Here is a 15675-nt window from a genome sequence, read left to right as displayed (position 1 = left end):
ATAATAATAATAATAATAATAATAATAATAATAATAATAATAATAATAATAATAATAATAATAATAATAATAATAATAATATATTATTATTATTATTATTATTATTATTATTATTATTATTATTATTATTATTATTATTATTATTATTATTATTATTATTATTATTATTATTATTATTATTATTATTATTATTATTATTATTATTATTATTATTATTATTATTATTATTATTATTATTATTATTATTATTATTATTATAAAAGAAAGAAACGCTACGGCAACCCTAAGAAACCCTAATGTCATATTTGTAATTTTTTTTCAATTTTTATCAAATTTTTATCTCCTTAATATTATTTTAAATATTATTTTCGAATTTTATCATATTTGTATCCCCTAAATATTATTTTAAATATTATTTTTTATTTTTATCAGATTTTTGTCTCCTAAATATTATTTTTTATTTTTATCAAATTTTTATCTCCTAAATATTATTATAAATCATATTTTTTTTTAATTTTATCAAATTTATATCTCCTAACTATAATTTTAAATATAATTTTCAACTTTTTTCTGAGACACCTAACTTAATCAAACTATTAATTGGAAAGGATCTTATAATATGTGCTAAAGATTATTTATGTAGAAACATACCTAAACATCTTTATAATACAATTCATCAGTTTGGTCAATATACGCTTGAAGCAATCAAGGAAACCTATATGGTTCAATATAATACCGAGGAGTGGTATGAATGTGGAATTGGAGTTATTACGGAATTATTTTAATCATATTTTATCTCCTAAATATTATTCTAATTATTATTTTCATATTTTATCAACTTTTATCTCATTAACATTATTTGAAATATTATTTTCGATTTTTTATCAAATTTTTATCTCCTAACTATTATTTTAAATTTTATTTTCGATTTTTATCAGATTTTTATCTCCTAAATATTATTTTTTGATTTTTTTTTATCAAATTTTTATCTCCTAAATATTATTTTAAATATTATTATCGATTTTCATCAAATTCTCCTATATATTATTTATAATAATCTGATTTTCGATTCAGAAAAGGGTAAATAAATCTGATTTTCATCCCTAGCGGATTTTGTGACATCGTTTTACAGAATGTCTGCAACATTTGAATTTTATTTCTTCCCTACCTAAGGCTTCTTCTTTTGGTAACCCGAGTTTAGATTTTGTTTCTTATCTTCTTCTTCATCCTATTGACTGTGTGGCAATTAGTTTACATCTTTTTCCATCATGGCTTATAGGTAATTTCATTTTGTTAAATTATGTGTTCATTAATTTATACCAAAGTTTTCAAATTTTATGTATAACAATTATTTCATTTTATATGTTATTGGACATGTTATTAAAAGGGATGATTTGAGAAAATTAACCAAAAATGGGCGGAGCCACAAGCTATTGGAAGTCGACCTTCAAGACTTATTGTTTGTATGCGATATTTAATTTATTGTTTGTATTTATTTTTGTTTCTTAATTTTCCAATTGTTAATTCCAGTGGCAAAACAGCCTTAAAATGAGGCAGTGGAGAAGGGCTTAGTTCCGATGCAAGATGTATAGATGGCCTTTTACGATGGTATGTTGTCGATAGTTTAGTTTTGATTATGTTAACTTAGTTATTAAATCTAATTACTTTTAAGCTCAACATGAAAGACATAATTGATGATTTTTTTCCTGGTTTAAATTTTCAATCTACTGGTATTAGCTGATTCAATTCATTTAGAAAATTATTCAACAGTAAAGTTATGTCTTTTTTTTTTGTGTGTAGTATACTTAACAATGTTCCAGTATAATAGAATTTTGATCATACGATACATCAAACGTTTGTTTATATTCTTACAACATCAAAACAATGCAATTTGTTGTCCCGTGCATCGCACGGGTACAATTACTAGTTATTAGTAGTAGTAGTAGTAGTAGTAGATAGAGAAATTGAGAGGAAAGAAAGTGTAGATATTAATGTGGAGAGAGAGTGTGAATATTGATGAGGAGAGAGAAATGAGTTGATGGAATAAAATATATAGGTTAGTAGTAGGTTTTAGTAGGTTTGAAAATTGGAAAAAATATGAATAGTGTATTTTCAATAGAAATTTGATAAGAAAAAATGAGATTTTCTGGATAAAATTGTGAAACAAACATGATCTCGGTTTTATGAATAGTATAGAACTGGAAATTGGTTTTGGAAATGAAACCAAACATCCCCTCAGTCTCTAACTGAATCTCTAAAATGAAATTTAAAAACTCGTTTTACTTTCTCCGTTGGAGATGCCCCAGGTACACGGAATAAAAATCGCAAATTCCGGGAAAATAGACCTCATCAACGGGACCAGACCACCGGCAATTAAGTGCCAAGTTTCATATTTTTCATTTTATTTATTTATTTTTATTTTTTTTGAAAAATCAACGATAATGATTGTTTTTACTGTGGAGAGCAATGGTCAAATTTTAAATTTCGAACCGGCGGGTGGAAGCGTGCATGAGTTACCCTCGATTTGGTTGGAATTTTTTGAAAATTTTCAAACAATAAAAATAATAAATAGATAAATTTGAAAAAAAAAAACAATTTAAAAAAATTAAAAAAGAAATGATATTGAACCCATATTTTGGAGGCTTACTATTCATAGTGCATTGTTTTTTCATTTCAGTCGCAGTGTGCTTTAATTCATTTATTGAAAAACTCTTTAGCATTTTTTTCAAATTCTCTCAACCTACAAATTCTAGAATTTTTTAAATCGTGAATTTTTTTTTTGATAATATAATATTTAAACACAGCAATTATCAATATTGTCGAAACTGATTCTGGTTCTATTCTAATTATAAGATAAAAGAAATACGATTTTGTCGAATTTCAACGTTTTCTATGCATTTCGTGTTGGGTTAACAAAATGCAACACTGCACTGCATTTCGTGTAACACAACACGGAATGCATGATATTTCTTATGTTGGTCCATTTCTTGTAGAATAACACGAAATACAAACATGCATTTCGTGTAGAATAACAATGACAATGACAATGGAGACGTGTTGATTTACACAGGGCAGGGCGGTGTACAGAGAAAAGATGGGCAAGTGTTCGATCAAAAGCTCGAGAGAGAGAGGAAACCTAGGTCTTGAAAATAGCCTCCACCAAGGCAATGAAGTGAGAGTTACAAGGGGCTTAAAGGATACTACTGATGCCTCGAATGATAATAATTACGTTTACATGGCTTGTACCAAATTCGAGATTTGTGGGCTGAAAAAATAAATCTGGATTCAGTGTGTTCAAGAGGGTGCCTGGCCAGCCGGAGGGCCCTCCGGGCTAGTCTTGTTGGTCGGGATGTCGTTGCTCGGGGGTGTTAGCCAGGTGATGCCAGCTGTCCTTGCAATAAAAAAAATGACGGTTTTGTCCCTTATTCGTCGGTTGGGGTTCTTCTGAATCCGCCGAACAAATGGTTGATACACGAGTGTGGATTCACTTGCTCGTGTCCTCCGAACTGTAGGAATATTCGTATGTCACAAATAAGTGTAAAGGTTCGTTTTGAGGTATTTAAGACAGAGATTAAAGGTTGGGGTTTTAAGTCTTTGGATCCGATTCCTGCAGGAGGGTTTATATGTGAATATGCAGGGGATGTTATTGAGGGATTTACGGGAAACGGCTTTGGGAATGAAATTGATGACGATTACATTTTCGACGCTACTCGTGTGCGTGGTGATGGTGGTTCCGGTGGTTTGGGAAAAGACCCTTTTGCCCTTGTTATTAGTGCCAAAGAGAATGGGAATGTGGCTCGTTTCTGAACCATAGTTGTTGTCCAAATGTGATGTGGCGGCCCTTTTTACGAGAAAGTAACAACGATTCGTATGTACACATTGCTTTTTTTGCTATCAGACATATTTCTCCCATGCGGGAGTTGACGTATGATTATGGGATGGTTCGGCATGACAAACAACGAGACGAAAGAAAGAAGAAGTGCCTGTGTGGATCGACAAAGTGCAGAGGGCACTTCTTTTGATCGTGCCGATCAATAGCAAATTAAAAACCCTCTTATATTGCATTTTTTTTACCACACACCCCCTAAATGGTGAAGTTGTAGGGGTCAGTTTGCTAAAAAAAGTTATATAATAGGGATTTTTTGCTAATATTAATAACACGGGTCTTTTTTATCAATTAGAATAAACACAAGGGTATTGAATGCAATAAATTCTTTATATATATCACAGTTTTATTGTATTTGTCACCCCAGTGTTTGTTCTAATTATTAAAAAACTCCCCATGCTATTTTATTAGCTAAAATTTTCATATCCCGCCTTTCTTAAATTACAAGACACTTAAATATTTTTGTTATATTTATTTTATTTTACAAATTTATATTACAATATTTGACAAGGTACTTATGTATCTTGTTATTGCTTAATTATTCTACAAGACATCGTGAAACATTCGTTATATATTTAATTATGTTCTACAACATGCATAAACGTTTTGTAGTATGTTCTGTTAATAACATGCAAAACCGGAATGTTGTGAAATATATAACATGCATTAAGTATGCTAGAGACTTACAACAAAATGCATTTAATGCATTTGTCAAATTTATAATATCACAACATGCTTTAGCTGTTATCAAAAATCATTTTCTGTGAATAGGCATTCGTAATTTCATCGGACACCGGCCAAGGAAAAGAGAATGAAGAAGAGAGTTCAGAAACGTTCCACAAACCCTTGAAATGAAAAAGGAAAACTACTAATTAACAACTAATTAACATAATCTTTAAATAGAGAGAGAAATCTTCCACAATCCCTTGAAATGAAAAAAAACCCTACTATTCATTTCACAATCCCTTGAAATGAAAAAAAAACTACTAATTAACATAATCTTCATTACCGGCCAAGAAAAAGAGAACGAAGAAGAGAATTCAGGAAATACAGAGAGAAATAAGCCAAAAAAAAAGAGAATGAATAAGAGAGTTCGGGAAATAGAGAGAGAAATAAACTGAAAACTTTATGTTGGACATCTCTCTTCCACAATCACTTGAAATGAAATAAAAAAACTACTATTCATTACCGGCCAAGGAGAAAACTACTAATTAACATAATCTTCATTACCGGCTAAGAAAAAGAGAATGAAGAAGAGAGTTCAGGAAATATATAGAGAAATAAGCCAAGAAAAAAAGAATGAAGAAGAGAAGTCAGGAAATAGAGAGAGAAATAGAAAAAAAGAATGAAGAAGAGAAGTCAGGAAATAGAGAGAGAAATAAACTGAAAACTGAGAACTTTGAATATAATAATACTGAAAATCACTAATTCGGATTTTTACACGTGAGTGAGCATATAAAACTTGCCTTACTTAACTCATCAACTTAGCATCTTTATTAGTTATTAAAAAAAAAAAAAAAAAAAAGAGTTAGCATATTTATTATTTAGTAGAAGATTTATCAAATATTAAGAACCTGATTTTATCACTAAAATATTTACTTGTTGTTAAATCGTTTATAATCTATTTATTCACTTTTTTTGACAAAAAACTCATGAGGCTCCATATTTTTTGAACTTTGGTAAAAAAACTCAACACCAATGGAGGTTCTAAATTATCTCTAAAATAGAGATCATAGTCACTATACTTAAAGTTTTTAAATATTTCCTTTAGTTGGGATTGCATGCAGAGACTCTAACTTAAAGTTATCTAACAGTAAATTAATATAAAAATTAAGATAATGCAAATGAAAACTAACTATGGAAAATTTAATGTACAAAACTAAGCTATAATCTAGTGACTAGTTATAATAAGAAATAATTTATAAATGAATACATTAAATTATTTTTATAGAACTCTTCACTGGAGATGGACTTTTTTTTTATAGACCCGAGTCTCTAACTGAATCTCTAAAATAAAATTTAGAAACTCGTTTTACTTTCTTTATTGGAGATGCCCCAAGTGCACTGAATAAAAATACGCTTTTGTCGAATTTCAACATTTTCTATGCATTTCGTGTTGGGTTACACAAAACCAACACTGCACTGCAATTTGTGTAACACAACACGAAATGCATAATATTTCTTATGTTGGTCCATTTCGTGTAGAATAACAATGACAATGACAATGGAAACGTGTTGATTTACACGGGGCAGGGCAGTGTACAGAGAAAAGATGGGCAAGTGTTCGATCACAAGAGAGAGAGAGAGAGAGAGAGAGAGAGAGAGAGAGAGAGAGAGAGAGAGAGAGAGAGAGAGAGAGAGAAACCTAGGTCTTAAAAATAGCCCCCCACCAAGGCAATGAAGTGAGAGTTATAAGGGGCTTAAAGGATACTACTGACGGCTCGAATGATAAGATTTACGTTTACGATGGCTTGTACCAAATTCAATATTTGTGGGCTGAAAAAAATAAATCTGGATTCAGTGCTTTCAAGTACTATAAGCTTGTGAGGGTGCCTGGCCAGCCGGAGGGTTTCTCCTTGTGGGAATCGATTCGGAAAAAAGACGGAAATGCCCTCCGGGCTAGTCTCGTCGGTGAACGCGATGTTGACTGCGAAATGGGCCCTGCACATTGTACGTACGTTCATAGCCTTAGATACGCTAAACCTTTTCAGACATCGAAACCTTATTCGGGATGTCGTTGCTCGGGGGGGTGTCAGCCAGGAGATGCCAGCTGTCCTTGCAATAAAAAAAAATGACGGTTTTGCCCCTTATTCGTCGATTGGGGTTCTTCTGAACCCGCTGAACAAATGGTTGATACACGAGTGTGGATTCACTTGTTCGTGTCCTCCAAACTGTAGGAATCGTATGTCGCAAATAGGTGTAAAGGTTCGTTTTGAGGTATTTAAGACGAAGGATAAAGGTTGGGGTCTTAGGTCTTTAGATCCGATTCGCGCGGGAGGGTTTATATGTGAATATGCAGGGGATGTTATCGAGGGGTTTACGGAAAACGGTTTCGCGAATGAAATTGATGACGATTATATTTTCGACGCTACTCGTGTGCGTGGTGATGGTTCCGGTGGTTTGGGAAAAGACCCTTTTGCCCTTGTTATCAGTGCCAAAGAGAATGGGAATGTGGCTCGTTTCTTGAACCATAGTTGTTGTCCGAATGTGATGTGGCGGCCTGTTTTACGTGAGAGCAACAGCGATTCTTATGTGCATGTTGCCTTTTTTGCTATTAGACATATCCCTCCCATGCAGGAGTTGACGTATGATTATGAGATGGTTCAGCATGAGAAACAACGAGACGAAAGAAAGAAGAAGTGCCTGTGTGGATCGACAAAGTGCAGAGGGCACTTCTATTGATCGTGCCGAGAAATTATTAGGGAAGATAGTACCAGGTAACTCTTTTAGTGTATTTTTCTTTTTTACCGCACGAATTTAACGAGCGAAAATAATTTTCACGTTGTTTTTCTTTTGTGCGTTAGAAGTTGAAGCCTGAAGTTACACAAAAGCAGAGCATTAAGACCAATATGGATCTACCTTCTAATATTGAGGAAATGGACTTTGTCGATTAGTCGATGCTACACGTGATAAAATATGCCGGACAATTATGCACATTTGATCAATACAATTACACATATATACATACATTTACATATATAAATGCAAGTGAATGTGCGTGTAATATGTATGACAGGATGTAATCCGGCGACGTTCATGAGGTGTAGCATAGAACAAATTTGAGAAAAGTTGCCGTCTATTTACAAGGATGTATAGTGTGTGATGCATTAGGGTTAAAATTGGAACGAAATTTCCAAATTCCGTTGATTCACATTCGGGAATAATATTTTTATTTCGAATTTTGAATGTTCCGGTTTTCAAATTTTCCATTTTTTTTGGTAATGGGATTGGAGTACCTATTAGATTCTATTTTTGATTTTTCTATTTTTTTTTCACGAAGTTAGGATACACATTAGATTCCGGTCTCGGTCCAATTTGAAGTTACGAAAATTCTGGTTTCTTCCAAAAATTATACATATAAAACCAATATTATTATGTATTATATATTATATGGAACTAAAGAAATGAAATTTCGAATTCATTCGATTCCGGTCCGAGAAATTTCGAATTTGGAACATTTTTTTACCCATTCCAATTTTCAATTGCTTTTCTTTCTTTGGAACACAATTGGGGGATAATTACATTTTTGGTCCCCCAAGTTTGCCCGTTTTTTAGTTTTGGTCCCCCATTTACCGCAGTCAACAAAATACACTCTCGTTTTACCACATTTTAACACATTTGGTCCTGCCGTTTGGTTGACCGTCTCACTTAACAGTCAACCGTCACGTGCCACGCACGTGACTTCAAATTAGGGCTTAACTCGTGATTTTTCCCCAAAATCAACATCTCTCTCTCTCTCTCTCTATCTCTCTCTCTCTCTCTCTCTCTCCACGCTCTCTCTCTCTCTCTCAAACAAATTCCCCAAATACTCTGCCGACTCAACGCAACCCTAAGTTGTTGTTGGCGATTAATTTCTGGGTTGAAGAAGAAACAACAAGAAAAGAAGAATTTTTCGAAGGCCATGTCGCGAAGAAGCAAATTCCCTGGTGGATTTGCGCCAAATTATGGTATTTTGAACTCAACTTGAACCCTAATGTACTGTTCTTGTCATTTACAATGTGCTGATATATTTTTATTTTTTTTCCTTTCTTGTGGCAAAAAAACATTTTCAGAAAGAATTGGGATAAGTACTTGGTGTACTGTTAAAGTGTATTATGGGGGGGTACTGAAACATGGTCCAGAAACGAGGTACATAGGTGGTGGGAGTGAGGAGTTTTTTGATTTTTCAAAACCTGCTGAGATGAGGATGCTTGATATATGGATAATGTCACGGGAGTTGGGGTATTCGGATAGGAAAAAAAATTAAATTTTGGTACAAATTTGCGGCAAATCTGAATATGGGTAGGTACTTGGAAACTGATACCGATGTTGCTTATATGAAACCTATTAACTATGAAGTTGAAATATACTTAGAACAGTTGGGGTTAGAAGAAACTGTGAGTGTGGTACCTACCTTGCAAAGTCAAGTTGTATCATCAGTCATTACTGATGAGCAAGCTGACAATGTTTTACCTGAATTACCCAATGTTGAACCTGAATTAAGCAATGAGAGTGACGGTGAGGAAGATGGTGACGAGTTTTATGATAGTGATTGTGACTTTGAAGAAGATGACAAGTTGTTTGAAGCCTATGTAGATCCAGATGCTGAGTTTGGTGGGGTTAAATCAAAGGGTAAAGATAAGGTCTCTGAATTTGTCTCACATGATATGTATATTAGGATGCTTAATGAAGAAGGTGATGATGATTGTGTTAATAGTGACTCAATGGGCAGTGACTGTGGCTCTGATGATGAACATAGGGTTAAATTCCTCAAGTTTAATCCTAAAACTGACAATAAAAATCCTGAGTTAAAGCTTGCGTTGGTTTTTTCTTCAAAAAAAGAAGAAAAATTTGCTATAGATAGCCACTGCCTCAGGAGGGGGATGATGATCAAGTTTTACAAGAATGACAGTAGAAGACTGAGGGCCTGTTGTAAGAATGATGGTTGCAAATGGTCAATACATGTTTCTCCAATGCAAAATGACAAGACTTGGCAAATCAAAACTTATGTGCTGACCATAACAACTGTTATTGGAACTACAACAATAGCAGCCTCAAGTCAAACTGGATTGGTAAAACTTTCATGAAAAAATTCAAAGAAAATCCTAAGTTAGGCATAAATGAGTTCAGAAATGAAGTGTGCACAACTTTGAAAGCAAGTGTCTCCAAATCTCAAGCCTATAGAGCAAAGCAAAAGGCACTAAAGGCTATTCAAGGTTCAGAAGAAGAAAAGTTTCAAAAAATAAGATCTTACTGTGAAGAACTCAAAAGAACAAACACAAATGCCACTGTTGTTTTAAAATTGACAGATGACACAGAAGGTTTGAGGTTTCAAAGATTGTACATTTGCTTTTCAGCTTGCAAAGAGGGGTTCAAGAATGCTTGTAGACCTGTCATAGGAGTGGATGGGTGTTTTTTGAAAGGGTAGAGGGGTGGACAATTATTGGCTGCAATTGGGTTGGATCCAAACAATAACATATACCCAATTTGTTATGCTATTGTTGAGGGTGAAACTAAGGAAACCTGGATGTGGTTCCTTCAGTTGTTAGATGAAGACATTGGCTTTGAGGAACAACACAAGTGGATATTTATGTCTGACAAACAAAATGGACTTATCCCTGCTTTTGAAACTCTATTCCCAGGTGCAGAAAACAGATTATGTGTAAGGCACTTACACAGTAATATGAAGAATGATGGGTTTGGGGGTATGGCAATTAAGAGTGCACTGTGGGCAGCTGCAAAAGCCACTAGAATTGAAGAGTTCAGGAGGAGAATGGAAGAACTGAGGGCTATAGATGAAGGTGCATACAATTGGTTAGTGAAGAAGCCTCCTCAGAATTGAACCAGGTCTCATTTCAATCCATTTCCAAAATGTGATATCTTGTTGAACAATATGTGTGAGTGCTTTATTTTTTTCATCCTTGATGCAAGAGAGAAACCAATAATACCAATGCTTGAATGTATAAGAAATCTGTTGATGGCTAGAATGGTGTTGAATAGGGAAAAATCTCTAAAATGGGATACAAACATTTGTCCCAAGATCAGAACTGTCTTGATAAAGAATATGAAAGAGGCAGGTGAGTGCATCCCAATGAAATCAGATGAGTGGAATTTTCAGATAATGGGAATGTCTGGTCAGCATACTGTTAACATAAGAGCAAAGAGTTGCAGCTGTAGAAGATGGGATTTGACAGGTACCCCTTGCAAACATGCCGTTTCTGCCATTCGGTGTAGGCATAAAGACCCCGAGCAATATGTTCATCACTGTTACAGTGTTGACTCATATAAAAGAGCATATGAAAACTCCATTTCACCAATAAATGGACCAGAATTTTGGCCTCAATGCACTTTGCAGCCTCCGTTGCCACCAATGTATAAAGAAAAAAGTTGGTAGACCACAAAAACTGTGAAGAAGAGAGCCAGATGAGCCACCTTCTGTTGGGGGAACAAAGTTAAAAGGGGTTCCAAGAATTAATAAGTGCAGAAAGTGTGGGCAAACAGGGCATAATGCTAGGAAATGTGGAGGAAAAAGAAAGACTGTGAAGAAGCAAATGCAGTTGATCAAGGTGTGCAAAAATCTAGGCAAGAACCTGATCAAGGTGGGCAAGAATTTAGGTAAGAACCTGTTACACAACAAAGCACTGCTACAATGAATGTTTCTCAAATAGGAGAAACACAAGTTCCACGGAGGAAGATGCATGTAACTTTATTCATTTTTTATTCAATGTTCTTCATTGTTTATTCTTATTTTAGTTTATTATATCACTGTTGTAGGTAAGAAGGCCAACAAAAAGGCAAGTGAATATGACAGGAACTTCAAATACTACCTCTACAATCAATGCAAGTGTTTATATTGTAATTTGATTGTTTAATGTACTTAATGGTTTGTTTACTGAACCTTTTTTTCTTTTTGTTGATGTAGATGCAGATCAATGAAGGTTCAAGTGTAAGCACTCCTGTCATTGTCAAGGGAGGAGTTAATTTCATCACAATGTCCAACCTCAAATCTGCTTTTGGTATCCAAGGCTCTACAAGTTTTGCAAATCCATTCACTGCACCAAGGCCATCCAAAAAGCCAATACATTTAAAGAATGGATCAAAGAAGACCACATAACTTCATGTTTTTCCTGTGTCTGAATTGTTGTTGCAATGACTTTTGGAGTACTTTATGGACATGTACTTTATTTTGCTTGTTTTGTCATCCATTGGAATGATGTTACTTTACTTTTGGTTGTTTTGTTTGTTTGCTGTTGTTATGTTCATTTGGAATGTTGTTTAAATTGGAATGTTGTTCATTTGGAATGTTGTTCATTTGGAATTATGGATTTGTTCAGTTGAAATGTTTTTCAATTGAAATTTTTCTGGGATTTGGAATCCTTCATGCTTGTAATTTTAGTTGTTATATTGATCTGCATTTGTTGGTCACCATCACACAGTAGCACACATTAACCATCACTATCTTGTTGCATTTGCATTCAAAACATCAATAGTCTAACCATTACATTCAAAATATGCATTACAAGAGTCTATATAAGAGGAACATTACATCAATTGAACTTCAACATCAGACAACATTACATCAATAGAGCTTCAAAATCATATGCATTGCTATAAACAAAAACAAAACAAGAATCACAACCATCAACTTCTTTACTTTCTTCTTGTATAATTCAAGTTGAATCAACATCTTCCTTTGGTTTTCTTTCTCTTCTTTCATGTCATCTTCCAATTTGTTCAATTTCTTCAACAGTCCGGGAATAATTTGTTTTGACCTTCCACACATTTCTGGACCACCCACTCAAAATAATTGCAATGTGATACTTTCTGTGACAAAAAAAAAAATGAAATTCATAACAGGAACAAATGGCACCCCTTAATTTCAGATATTTAGTCACCATGTAATTCGCACATGCAAGAAATCGTCGCCCAGGGTTTTTATCAGTCCACGAAGTGTTTATTGGAAGCTCAGTTCCACATTTACATGTATGAGCTTCGATTGGAAATGGTCTTGCACTCCAATCCCCAGAATCACTGCCAGTTTGCTGTTTTCGACTTGATGTGGTTGATCTACTACTCATATTTTCAAGTGGGGGAGGGAGAATTTCGTGATTTGGTGTTTGCATTGTAGAAATCGGAATTTCTTCCAAAAATTAGGGTTTTTGTAAAAATCCCCAATTTGAGAGAGAGAGAGAGAGCGTGGAGAGAGAGAGAGAAATGTTGATTTTGGGGAAAAATCACGAGTTAAGCCCTAATTTGAAGTCACGTGCGTGGCACGTGACGGTTGACTGTTAAGTGAGACGGTCAACCAAACGGCATGACCAAATGTGTTAAAATGTGGTAAAACGAGAGTATATTTTGTTGACTGCGGTAAATGGGGGACCAAAACTGAAAAACGGACAAACTTGGGGGACCAAAAATGTAATTATCCCCACAATTGGGATTAGTTTTTAGTTCGACGAAAAAAACAGCTTTTAATTCTAAAATTGTTAACTCCGATATGATATTCGGGATAATTATTATATCGAATTGTTGAAAATATGCCCTTGTGATTGATATTAGCAAATTAAAAACCATCTTATATTGCATTTTTTTTACCACACACCCCACCCCCTAGGCCCCTAAAGGGTGAAGTTGTAGGGTCAGTTTGATAAAAAAAAAAGTTATATAATAGGGATTTTTTTGCTAATATTAATAACACAGGTCTTTTTTTTATCAATTAGAGTAAACACAAGGGTGTTGAAGTAGACACGGCCACGGGCCGGTTTTGGGCCCGGAACCGGCCCGTTGACGAACCGGCCCAACCCGTTGACCGGTGAACAGGACCGGGACCCGTGAACCGGCCCGTCGTCCTCGGGACAGGCCCGGTTCTATGAATCGGTGAACCGTGAACCGCCGAGCCGGCCCGGCGGTTCACCCAAATTTTAAAAAAAAACAAAAAAAATCAAAAAAAAATCAAAAAAAGCAAAAAACGGCCGGTGTACCGGCCCAGTGAACCGGCCATTATTTGCTATTTTTTGAATTCCACCCCCCCCCCTCATTTTTCTTATAAATACCCTTACACCCCATTTTTTCCTATAAAATTAAGTTAAATTCATTTTATTTATTTCCTTTTGTTTTTTTTTCTATTTAAAAGTATTATTTTAATTTATTTATCCATTAAGTATTTTTTTTTAAATATATATATATATATATAAATCAAATTTTAAGGGCCGACCCGTGAACCGGCCCGGATAGGCCCGGAACGGGATTGAACCGGCGGGGCGGGCCGACCCGGCCCGCCGAACCGTGCATATTACGGGCCGGTTCCGGTTCCGAAAAAATTGAACCGTGAACCGGTATGAACCGGCCCGAACCGACCCGTGGCCGTGTCTGTTGAAGGCTATAAATTCTTTATATATCACAAATTTATTGTATTTGGCACCCAGTGTGTTCTAATTGTTAAAAAACTCCCCATGCTATTTTATTAGCTAGCTAAAATTTTCATTTCCTGCCTTTCTTAAATTACAAGACACTTAAATATTTTTGTTATATTTATCTTATTTTACAAATTTATATTACAATATTTGACAACATACTTATGTATCTTGTTATTGCTTAATTATTCTACAAGACATCGTGAAACATTCGTTATATTTAATATGTTCTACAAAATGCATAAACGTATTGTAGTATGTTCTGTTATATAACATGCATTTAGTATGTTAGAGACTTACAACAACATGCATTTAGTGCATTTTGTCAAATATATAATATCACAACATGCTTTAGCCATTTTTAAAAATCATTTCTCTTGTAGTGTGAATAGGCATCCCTAATAATTTCTTCGGACATCTCCCTTCCATGATCCCTTGAAATTTCTGTGAAAATATAAAAAAAATGTGATGATCTTTGAACAAAATTAAATGAAAAAAAAACTACTAATTATTATAATCTTCATTATCGGCCAAATATTGGAGGAGGTGCTCTCTCCAACTTCCACATCCTAGCATTTTACAACTCTATGGTTACTTTTATGATTAGATATTGCCGACAAGCTCAGATGGATTTCGAACAATCACAACGACGTAGAATCGAAGAATCGTAGTCGGACTTGAAATCTACGAACAAATCGGATTAGCCGAGTTGAATTTTATTTATGTTGTTTTCTGCTGATTTCGTCGGCCATTATGTTTGACGAAGGGGTGAGAGCATGCTATCTAGAAGCAATACCTTGGTCCGAAGCGGAGGAGAAGAACGTAATTTCACATCTCAACGAACTCAATATTTCGAAATTGTGTACATCAACCGATCGCTTCTAATGACGAAAGAATCATAAACAAACTTCAATTGTTAAAAAAAAAAAAAAAAAAACACCTATGAAACAACTTTCGTTAGACCATTCTCTTTTCAACTTAGAAGATTTCAGCGTCGAATGATTCCTGCAAATGCAGGCCGACAAGGCCTGACGATTCATCCACCAAAATTGTTTTTTTTCTTTCGAAAGAAACTAGACGTGAACCCAACCGAAATGTTGTGTCCAAATGTCTAATGTTCTCCGTCTTGGCTTTAAACTTCAATGAGACATCGTCCTTCCGATGGGTTACCACCTTTTTCAATTTTCTGCACTTTTGACTATATGTTCTTAATGGAATCTATGAAGTTCCACTTCGTCCGTAGTCTGGCAGTTTTACCAACCGCCGACACTACAGCTCTTGCCAACTCCGGCATGCCAACTTCAGCCACCGCCACTCTAGCCGCCCCATCGCGGCGGCCATCTTTGAACGATGTTCAAGAAAAGGAAAGAGGGAGCGAAGAGTTTCAAGAAAAAGAGACAAAAAGAAAAGAGGGAACGAAAGGAAATAGGGAGCGAAGGGTTTCAAGAAAAAGAGACAAAAAGGAAAGAGGGAACGAAGGATTTCAAGAAAAAGACACAGAAAAAGGAAGAGAGAAAATAGAGGAGAGAGTTCAACAAATAGAGACAGAAACTGAAAACTGAACAGTTTGAACATAGTAATGCTGAAATGACAAAGTCGGCTTTTTTTATGTGAGTGAGCACATAAAACTCGTCTGACTCGACTCATCAACTTAGGATATTTATTAGTTATTAAAAA

At 34.6% G+C, this 15675-nt stretch overlaps 2 pseudogenes; both read left to right on the top strand.

Annotated features, from left to right (window-relative positions):
* Window positions 1-2917: 2917 nt before the first annotated feature.
* Window positions 2918-7497, top strand: LOC148767747 (histone-lysine N-methyltransferase, H3 lysine-9 specific SUVH1-like; annotated as a pseudogene).
* A 1756-nt stretch (window positions 7498-9253) lies between these two features.
* On the top strand, window positions 9254-11699 carry LOC148767746 (uncharacterized; annotated as a pseudogene).
* Window positions 11700-15675: the final 3976 nt, after the last annotated feature.

Source organism: Erythranthe guttata, chromosome 10 (genome assembly GCF_056151865.1).
Source record: "Erythranthe guttata isolate IM_541 chromosome 10, IM_541, whole genome shotgun sequence".
NCBI lineage: Eukaryota > Viridiplantae > Streptophyta > Magnoliopsida > Lamiales > Phrymaceae > Erythranthe > Erythranthe guttata.
This window is presented reverse-complemented; position numbering and strand designations above follow the sequence as displayed.